Source organism: Haliaeetus albicilla, chromosome 1 (assembly GCF_947461875.1).
Source record: "Haliaeetus albicilla chromosome 1, bHalAlb1.1, whole genome shotgun sequence".
NCBI lineage: Eukaryota > Metazoa > Chordata > Aves > Accipitriformes > Accipitridae > Haliaeetus > Haliaeetus albicilla.
The window spans coordinates 58,917,542-58,927,501 of NC_091483.1; the positions used below are offsets into that span (position 1 = coordinate 58,917,542).

At 42.9% G+C, this 9,960-nt stretch overlaps 1 long non-coding RNA gene across 1 annotated transcript; it reads left to right on the plus strand.

Annotated features, from left to right (window-relative positions):
* Positions 1-2,651: 2,651 nt before the first annotated feature.
* LOC138685729 (uncharacterized) lies at positions 2,652-5,696 on the plus strand. The gene is made up of 3 exons (XR_011325148.1): positions 2,652-2,911; positions 3,410-3,579; positions 5,497-5,696. It is a non-coding gene; the product is annotated as an uncharacterized lncRNA (long non-coding RNA).
* Positions 5,697-9,960: the final 4,264 nt, after the last annotated feature.

Sequence of the window (9,960 nt, forward strand, 5' to 3'; positions counted from 1 at the left end):
CACAGCACTAATGAGTTGAAAACCCAGTCAGTTCACGGCAGCTGAGCTGCGGCGAGAGCACAGCCCTGAGCTGTACCTGGCTACAGACTCGCCTGGAGGAGGGACACCCGAAAGCACCTTGCAGACCTGAATGCTGGAAGGAAAGCTGTCTAAGGGTTTGGTTTAAATCAGGCACCCACGACTGGCATTCTGCACATCAGCGCTCCTGCTGCCAGCCCTCCCGAGCTCTGCTTGGCTGCTGGTTCGTGCTGCTTTGTCCCCCGTGCTCTCCGCCTGCTCTGCGCGATGGTGCTTTGTGTAAGTGAAGCTCACCCTCAGCACAGGAGCATCCCTGATGGAAGGTGCCTGGGTGCTCTGGTAACAGAGTCAGCATGAAGCTTGGAGACAGAAAGTTAAATACATTCCCTTGACCAGCACCCACATTTTTCAGTGCCTTTTAGAAAGCTGCTTTTGCTGGGGAAAAAAAACAACAACAAAAAAACAGCAGCAAAGAGATCAAGATGTCAGGAAATGCTTTTGCTGACTTGGTGCGAAGAAAATATTTTTCTTATCCAAAACGGCAGAAGAAGCTGAATAAGCCACTTCACCTTCCTTCCTTTCCTCTCCTCCCTCTCTAGACCTTCTGCCTCTGCAAAGGACATTTCTTCAGCCATTTGACATCCCGTCTAGGATATTTGTGATTTATTCTCTTGCATGGTCAGCTCCTGGGACTACTCAAAATGGTGGACATCTCTTGGTTTGGCTCCTACCTTGCACCAATGGGCATGGCAAAGCCTTCTGCTTGAATCCATCACACACACAAGGTGGTTCCAGGTTTTTGCAGTGCCACAGAAACAGAAGCTGGAATGATAGCAAGTATATTTTCTTTCTGGGATTCTGAATCTCTCCACTATGGTCTTGATAGTTTACAAGCAGTAAATTTGTGAATCTAAGCCCATTATGCTTGAAAGCGCTGTATACTGCAAAAATTCTTGCACGAATGTGAGTGATTTCTGCTAGGAAGTGTCATGCATTGCTCCCATGATCACCATTACAAACTATGATCCTAATTAAAAAAACAAAACAAAACACAAAAAGTACCTTTGTGTTCAGAATCCTGGCTCTCTGCTAGCAGAAATGATTATTTTCTTCCCCTCACCTCTGGGTTTCTTTGTTCCTCTAAGCCAACACAGGTAAGGAACAGAGAGTTGGATCTGTTTCCTACAATACTGTACATCGGAGGAGCTTAATAAATCGTTCACCTGTACAGCCCCCGCTGCAAGCACCATAGGCACAACATGGCCTCCAGGATCATTAACAGTGATGATTAATGGACAAGTACCTGTCAGAAACAGCGTGGGAATAATTGATCATCCCTTTAGGCAGGGGGACACACTGGATGACCTCTCAAAGTTTCTTCCAGCACCATGACTCTGTGACAACACAAGGAGAAAAGGACCCCAGCCTGATTTTCAAGTAGTCAGCTGTTTGCAGGGCTGCAGCTATCAGCCAGGAAAAAAAGCATCTTTCTGTCTGCAAGCAGAGCTTGTTGATAGGTGTGCAAAATTCTCCTGCTGTGTAAAATTTTCAGGAATACTTGACTATATTCTTCCAAGTATTACCACACTTTACTTATACTATGATGCTACCTGGTAGTGGCAGGCTCCCTGTTCAAAATTATACTTTTTGTGATACCTATAATGTATGGGCCTGGAAATGGAGCCTGGATTGCAGTAGGTGTCCTGCTGCCTTGTTAGTTCAGAGAATTCAACCCAATCATCTTTCTTAGAATGCAACCCAACGATGCGTAGTAAAACTACTGTCTTCTTATCTCCTTCAATGGAAACAGATTTATATTAGAGAAGAATGAAAACACCATGTGTCAGAGATTTAGCTTTCTGTAAAGCCATTGTCAACATTGCTCTTCCTTCTGTCTTCCACAAGAACACTAAGAACAAGAGCACACTTTAATGAAAATTTCATTTTTTAATAAAGGTCCTCACTTTGAAAAGGGAAAAATATTTCAAGCTTTCTTGATGATGATGTGAACTGAAGTGTGATGGCATGAAGCTGGTGCCACTGCAGTAGCTCATGTGCATGATCAGGTTTGTTCCCAGGTGGTGGCTGTTCCTCGATAGCTAGGCATCACCTTCCCTGCCACCCCTAGTAGCACCTCGCTGGTAGCTCAGGGGCTATTTATGCTGAGTTAGATTACTTGACCTGAACTACGTTTGGGAGTGCTTACATGATTTTTCTCTGTTGGCTCAACTTCAGCTTGTACTAAACGAGTGGTAGCAGATGGGAGGGAATAGGTACTTTTCAGAGCCCTCTACATTTTTGCCTACAACCTTTCCACAGGTGCTCAAAGCCTAGTTCTAGTTTTCTCCCTTGCTCCTGCACACTGCCTGTTACTCATCTCACTGGTTAGGGTCTAAGACTTTTGCTACCTGCAAGTTAAACTGCTAAATTTTGAGATGAACTGGGGTCGGATGGGTATGTCTGGGAAAAAGAGAAAAGAGAAAGAAGTGAAATGTAGTAAAGATTACAGAAGTAGAAGAAAAGAGAACTAGAAGAAATTAGAGTACTAGTCAGGAGAAAAAAAAAACCCCGAAACAAAACAAACCCCCCAAAGCACCTTGGCCATTGCAGTAGAAATTGCTGCTAACAACACAGTTGTGTCAGCATTGGCTAGAGAGGTGCTTCTGACTCAGTGCACTGTGTTCCTCCCTGTCTCTCCTGCTTAAAACAACTCTGTCTATAATGCCAGTAGATATTTTGGCTTTGTCAAGGTTATTATTAACAAACCACTAATTACTAAGCTAATAGTATTTAAAAAAAAAAAACAATTAAGGCCTATAAAATTCATATAAACTCTCTGCTTTTGTAGGAGCAGTCTGGCAGAGATGGCAGAGTCCATTATGCAGCACTGAAGGTAAGTCCCGGCTGGCTTCCAGGCAGTGTAAGTCATCAGGTCTTTGGCAACTCACACCTCTCAGCAGAGGTGGGAGGGGATCTGGAAAACTGCTTATTGCAAGATAATAAAAGCTAGTTTTGAATTTGTATTTAATTTCCCAGGTGAAGGAATGTTCAACTATTGATTACTTTGAGTAGTAATAGCTCTGCAATAATTAAGCTGAAGCAATTCCTTCTGATCTAGGTTTCTTTCTGGTTAATGTAATTAACAAAGAGAAATGTTAATCTAGTGAATCAACAGATGAGTTAGTACTGATTTCTCTTTGAACTTCTAGGTTAAATGTAAACCCCTTGGCCTCATCATCTTCTCCATGTCTGCTTCCTGCCACCTCCCTTTACTCCACTCTGCTCCAGGTTAACTCTCCCCTTTGCCTTCTCACCTGGGCAGGACATGTCTTCACCGTCCATTTGCACCAAGTGTTCCTTGCTGCCTTGTTCTTTACCTTTCTGTTTACAGCTTTAGTTCCAGTAGAGACCCACCCTCAGTGGAGGCAGCACTGAGACACTGCAGGCATCACCCCCCATGGCTTCCCACCACCACTGCCCGCCATACCCCTCTAGTACAGGCAGGACCTGGAGAGTAATGTATGAAACACTGCTTCTGTCAAAGCGGCACTGCATTTGTTGGTAAGAGACTATTTTAGAGCACATAGATTTATTTGGCCTTCTCTTACGAAGACCAGACTAAGCCATTAGTTTTTCTTCTAGTGAATCCCATTAATCAACCTGCCAAATATTTCATCAGGGTTCCTGATGGGAAAACCTACGGAGGAGATAATGGTTATTATGATCACTAATATAGCTTATCTTACTGTAGGGCTGGAGGGACTTGGTCATGGATCGGGACCTTATTATGCTAAGTGCTGCCATATGCGGATCACATCCCATGTTTTTCCCCATAGAGCTTACCATCTGAATAGACTTTGTCAACAGGTCTTCCTCAGGAGACAGTACAACTGGACTGGAAATATACAACAAGAATTACTTTTTTTGTTATTATTTATACTTACTTAAAAGTCAAACCAACTGTATCCATGACCCTGTTTGTGACTGTGTCACAACTGCTTCCACTTAGCATGTATGTACCATCAAAAGTCATAGTTTTATTTTGATCTTGTTCTTATTCTGTATGAATTGATACATGCAATGATAAACATGGCTTCTAGGTTAATTTCTTAAAGAACAGTGAATTGCTTAGACTATTGTAACAAAGTCTAAAATAATGCATGAATATTAATGCCCCATGTCTTTAATTCATGTATATACAGTTTGCAGTTTTCACATAGGCTGGGTGAGTTTCACTTTTATACTATATGTATTTAATAAATTTTCAGCTAGGGAGGATTTAATTCCACTTTAGAACTGGCTTGTTTGAACCCTCAGATTAAGTTGAAAAGATGCTGTGAAATATTGAAAAAGAGGAAAAAACAGAAACATACAGGTGTTCATTATTAGCTAACTGTAGGACACTACAAGTAAATGAACTGAACTGATAAATATTTTTTTTGTATAACATCACAAATCTATGTTGTATTGTTCATCTTGCTGCCATGAATATAGAGGAGCTGGTAGGGGTAGGTGTCCTCTTCAAATATTGGAACAAGACATGCTGTGTTGCTGTTATATAATTATCACCAGCATTGTCTCACATGCTCAGTTGTAAAATAATTACCATAGAAATTATCAGAACTGGACTTCAGTGCTCCTCAGAGTATTCCTGCTTGAGCTGGTCACTCTCTCTAGATTCAAGCTGGATTGACAGGCAAGCAGAGTGTTTTTAACTTTTCTATACCTGATTTGAGACTGCACACTTACTGTGTGCAAATCCAACTTTCATAATGGCTTGCAGTGCAATTTGTTCTTCAATATGTGATGTGTATTCTTTCTGTGGGTCTTGGATTTTTTTTTTTAAAAAAAAGAGAACAGAGAAAAATACTGTGACCTTGAAAGTTTCCCCGTCACATAGCCTGTCCCTATTTACCAGCAAGGTGTGTGGATATTTTGTAATGTTTAATTACTCCTTCCATCCCCATTGCTGATGCTGGGCTCTTCTAGTAGTCTGCACCCTCTTTTTCCCTTGTGCATGACCAGTTACTGATTTCTGTGTCCTCTTTGGATGATGAGAGACACACAGCTGGACACTGGTGCTCGCCCAGCCTTGGCGTTTGGGATTTCCTCACCAGTGGGGGCAGGCAGCGGCTGCTGCCCAAAACCTGGCATGAGGAAACATGAGTAATGTTTGGTGAAAGGGCGTCAAGGGCCCAATCTTACTTTTCTTTTTGCCATATTATGGCCCCATGGGAATATTTTAAGGAATTATTTCAAAAATTATTTAGATCTCATGGAATTTGGTTTGTGACATCTGCCACCCATTATTGAAGGCAGTTCAATAGGCTTTCAAGCTCCTGTACCAGAGTGGGTATTAGAAACAAGAACAGTTTCCAAATTTGAGTATCGACCCAGAGCTTTGCTGAAAGCCAAGGCAAATGCAAAGATAACCATAATTTCCTGCTGAAATTCATCTTTGGCCATATTTCCTTCTAGGGTTAGAAGGTCAAGAACATTACTGTTGGGTGAATGGGTAGACTGGAGACAACTGAGGGCTCAGAAGCTGCAAGCTAATGCACAGAACAAAGAAGCTGGCCAGTGTACGGCAGTGCAGGTGGACAGTCCTACCAAAAGCCTGCAGAGGGGCCTTCTGGTTTAGTGTCATCTGTTGCTGCAAATAAACTATTTCATGATTATTTGATTTCTCCTGTGTCCAAGAAATCACACAATTAAATATTTTTGCAAGTACTTTGAATTGCAATAAACATTCCTGGTTTTGTTGCAAATTGCTAATTAAAAGGAAAAAAAGCGCCTTTTAATTTTACCTAGCTATTTAGGTCAAAACTATCATCAGTGTTAACATAAGGCTTATGTGGGACAGAGATCTCGCATATCTGGGTGACCTTCCTGTTTGATAGGTTCCTTTTTCTGCGTTACACTCTTAACAGCCTGTGTCCCGTGTCCTGCTGGAGTATTTGTCTCCATTGAAGAGTAGAAAGGGTTCAACTCTCACCATTATTTTTGAGTCACTGAGTCATCTGAGTACTTTTTTTTCTGCTAACCACCCATGACTATTATGGGATGTGTGTGAACACCCCCTCCCTCCCACAGGCACAAGCCTTCCTAGTTGTTCCCCTGACCTCTACGGCAGCTCACACCCAGCCGAGCACGCAAGTGTCTACATGTGCTGCAGTGATATCTGATGTTGTCTTGGGGGTTTCTCAGACCTTGCTTCTTCTGTATGCTGAGAGACAGAAATTGTGAATTTAGGCAACTTCTTTTGTTTTCTTTTCCCCTTTTACAAGGATTAATAAATAGCTGAATTCTACTTGGCTTGATTTTTGTTCTGTTCTTAGAGCTTGCTTCAGTACATAACGTTAATTTCCTGCTGAACTGCTTCTGCTGCGCTTTGCCTGTTTCACTTCCCTTCCAAGAGAAGTGACTTCAAAGTAAATACCAGAGCAGCACTCAGTGTGTCTCCTAGCCAGGGTTAAATCTGACCACACAGCCTTGTGATTTTACCCAGCTTCTGATTTCACCAGCGACTGCTTCCAGTTTTGAGCTAGAGAAATGTACATTTGCTATGAAGAGAGCATCCAAGTTTTCACCTGTGAATTCTCAACTGTCCACAAGGCAGAAGACGTCTCCAAGATCCCCTGTGCAAACTATCTGCTCTTCTGAGCTGAGAAATTAAGAGAGAAGAGCAATACTACATTCAGAGGGTTTTACCCTAGCATTTTCAGGTCCTCATTTTATTACGAGGACTGGAAAACCACTTTGCATATGTGAGAGACCTCAGCATAATAAAAACAGAAATGATATTACTATTATTATTTCTGTGCTGGAGGAGCTGCTGCCCATGGCTATGCGAAAGTGCAGAGCCCTCTTCCCTCCAGAGCTTTAATAAAATCAAGAGGGAAGAAGAGCAGCAGCTTGTTGCAGCACCCTGTGAGTTGTGGGTTTGGTTGGAGGCGCAGCAAGGGTTATCTAAGGGTATGTTTACATGCAGCCAAGGTGCATCGTGCAGACACCCCTGAACTAAAGCACCCCAATGCACCTCTCTGGCTCCAGGAGCCCCCAAGGAGTGTTTTCTGGCAAAATGCAGCAGGAGCACATGGCATACCAAGCATGCCCGCTCCCCTGAGTAAAGGGCTTTTACATCAAGGGTGAAGTAGAGCTGCTGCTACCAGAGAGGTGTTGCTGTGACATCCCGGCACTGGGGCTTGCTGGAGGGCAGAGCCCCCGGCAGCTGGCAGGCCCTGGGTGGAGAGGAGCAGCCACGGAGCAGCTGTGGCCGGGGGGTCCTGCGCACAGCGAATGCAAACATCAGAATCAAAAGACTGCTTCGTACCCGGCTACCACAGGTGTAACTGGCTACACAGGGTGCAGAGCGACCGAGAGCCGGGACCTGGAGGTGGAGGAGGGCTATGGCAGTGAGATGAAGGGCAAAAAGAGGACAGCAAGCTGCAGCGCAGCCCGGCAGGCTGCATAGCTTCTGCCAGTGACGAGTGAGGGCACACCTCCCGGCATGTCATCTCCATCCGAAAACATAACACTGGGAATCTCTCACTGGTGTCACAACAGACAGTCTTAATGAGGGACTCAAGGAAAAGGCCACCAGTGGTTTTCCGCGCTTCTTTTAGTTTGGGGATTGTATTTGGTGTAAGGACAGCGTGGAAGAACACATGAGGTTACTTGGAGAAAAGCAAATATTAGTGTAACCTGGGCTGGCACTGCTGGACTCACGGCAAGGCAGAGGCAAAGTGCTGAGACAGAGACAAGAATGAGAAGAGCTGAGAGATGAAGGGTTTAAACAAAAGCCTGACTCTGAAAAGCATGTAGATAGAAGAGGCTGTTGAGAGGGGTAGGATGATCAAACCACCAAGTAGGAAAGCAAGACATACAGACTGGGAGGAGATGATGGGGAGGGAGGGAAGCCATGGAGACAGAGGTTGCAATCAGCCTGCATGGAAGTATCAGAAAGAAAACAGCACGGGTGAGAAAATGTGAGAGGAAAGAGGATGGGAGAAATCATGTCAGCTGCTATATTTTCTTAATTCAAATTATAATCCTTATATTTCGGATTATCAAGAATAATTTGAGCTATTCTATTAAACTTCTGCATTCAATGCAATGAGGTATTTTCAGGACCACATAAGGAAAAGAGACAAGTTTTTCCCCTACTCATAAAATATTTCTGAGCAAATTCTTCTGTACAAGTCTGTGATGCCTTTCATGAAGTTACGTGTCTGGATTTGACCTTTGAAAGGAAATTCATTCTCTTATATTACACTCGTTTAGTCTTGGTGGAAACTGATCTTGAACCAAGCCAGTTTTGTTAGTAAAAATGCATTGTATCAAAGCCACAGGATCTCTGTGTGCATCCCAAGTGATAGGAGTTAGTTTAATAATTCTGGACTGGTACCAGTAGCAAAATATCTGTAAATACGTTCTGAGAAGAAGCTGAGTCTTTACAGTATGGGGATTTTGTTGGTAAGAAGCATTTAAACCTATAGACAGAGCCAGCTCTGATTCTTTCAGCTGTGCTAACAAAGGGATGATTTTTCTGCCCTGATGGTACGTTGGCCTCAGCCAGCTCCCAGGAGAGTGATGGGACAGAAGACAGGGTGGTCCTGTGAGACCAAAGATCTGCAAGGGTTTTGTTGGGCTTTCTTCTGCTACCCTCCTCATTAGCTGCCCCTGCCCATCTCATCCCCTCTTCCTGAAAAATGGGGTCCCAGGCCTGGTCCCCACAAGACCTCTCTGGAGAAGGTGCTGTTCCACAGACTAAGCATACTGAAATCTTTTATGTAGGAAATGACAGTGTTTCACAGACCGCTATCAGAACTGTTCACTCTCCAAGCTTCAACTTTAACTGAGGAAAAATCAAACACTGTTAAGATGACTGACTTAATTGCAGACTGTCTTTGCTTATTGAATTCTTTCCAAATATTTAACCTGTACTAGGAAACATTCTGTGTTAGAAAGCTTAAACAAAAATTTAGAGTTGAAATAGAGACTTTAAAACTTATTTTTACAGAAGTAACAAATATTCTACTTCTCCAGTTAGTTTTCTGATATTTAGAAACATTTCATTCCTGAGTAACACACATTCTCACTTGTGTTTTTCATAGTTTCCCAATTAGGAAAAAAAAAAGGGGGGGGTTTCATAATCTCCTGAATGAAATGCAGTCGCCAAACTTTCAACATGCAGTTTCTTGCTGCAGTAAAGTCAGCTCTTGGCAGTAGTGATAAACTGTACAATAGGTATTACACAATTGACACCACAGTAAGCCATATTCAGAAGGAAACATTACAAACTGGGAGACACCCCCCCCCCCCCCAAAAAAAAACCCAGCTCCCCACCATTGAATGTTCATTGCCATTTTTTATTGCAATTTTAAGATCAGTTTTGGAGAACGCCTTCCTTAATCAAATACTGTTGCCTTTAAAGATTAGTGTTCACAGCCTAATCATGCTGCACTTAGCTTAATTTGCTTTGCTATGGACTCATTAAATTCTTTTCTTTTGGTCAGAAACCCTACCATGGCTTGGCAGAGGAACAGGAAATCTCTGCTCTGTGCTACAGTGTTGTGACTGCTCTTTCATTTTAACCCATAGACTGGAGGGTGCTGCAGCAAATTATGGCTGGGTCACTCTTTCCTTCCTATGTAAAGAGCTCACAACCCCTTAAAACACATTGTCAGCTGAACAATTGGGACTTACAGAGGGAGAAAAATTACTCTGATCCCAAAAATGTCTCAGACTGTCATTAGATCAATTAGATCTAATGTTTAATTTTGGATGACCTGAACCCCCAATGGCAACAATCCTTATGACTGATCATAAATTTTCAAGGATGCTTTCATTCCACCTCAGCTTGCGATAGGTCCAGCATTTGGTGCTCAAGAAGAGACTTTCCTGAATTGCTGCTGTCATCTGAATGGCTGCTGTAAGCTG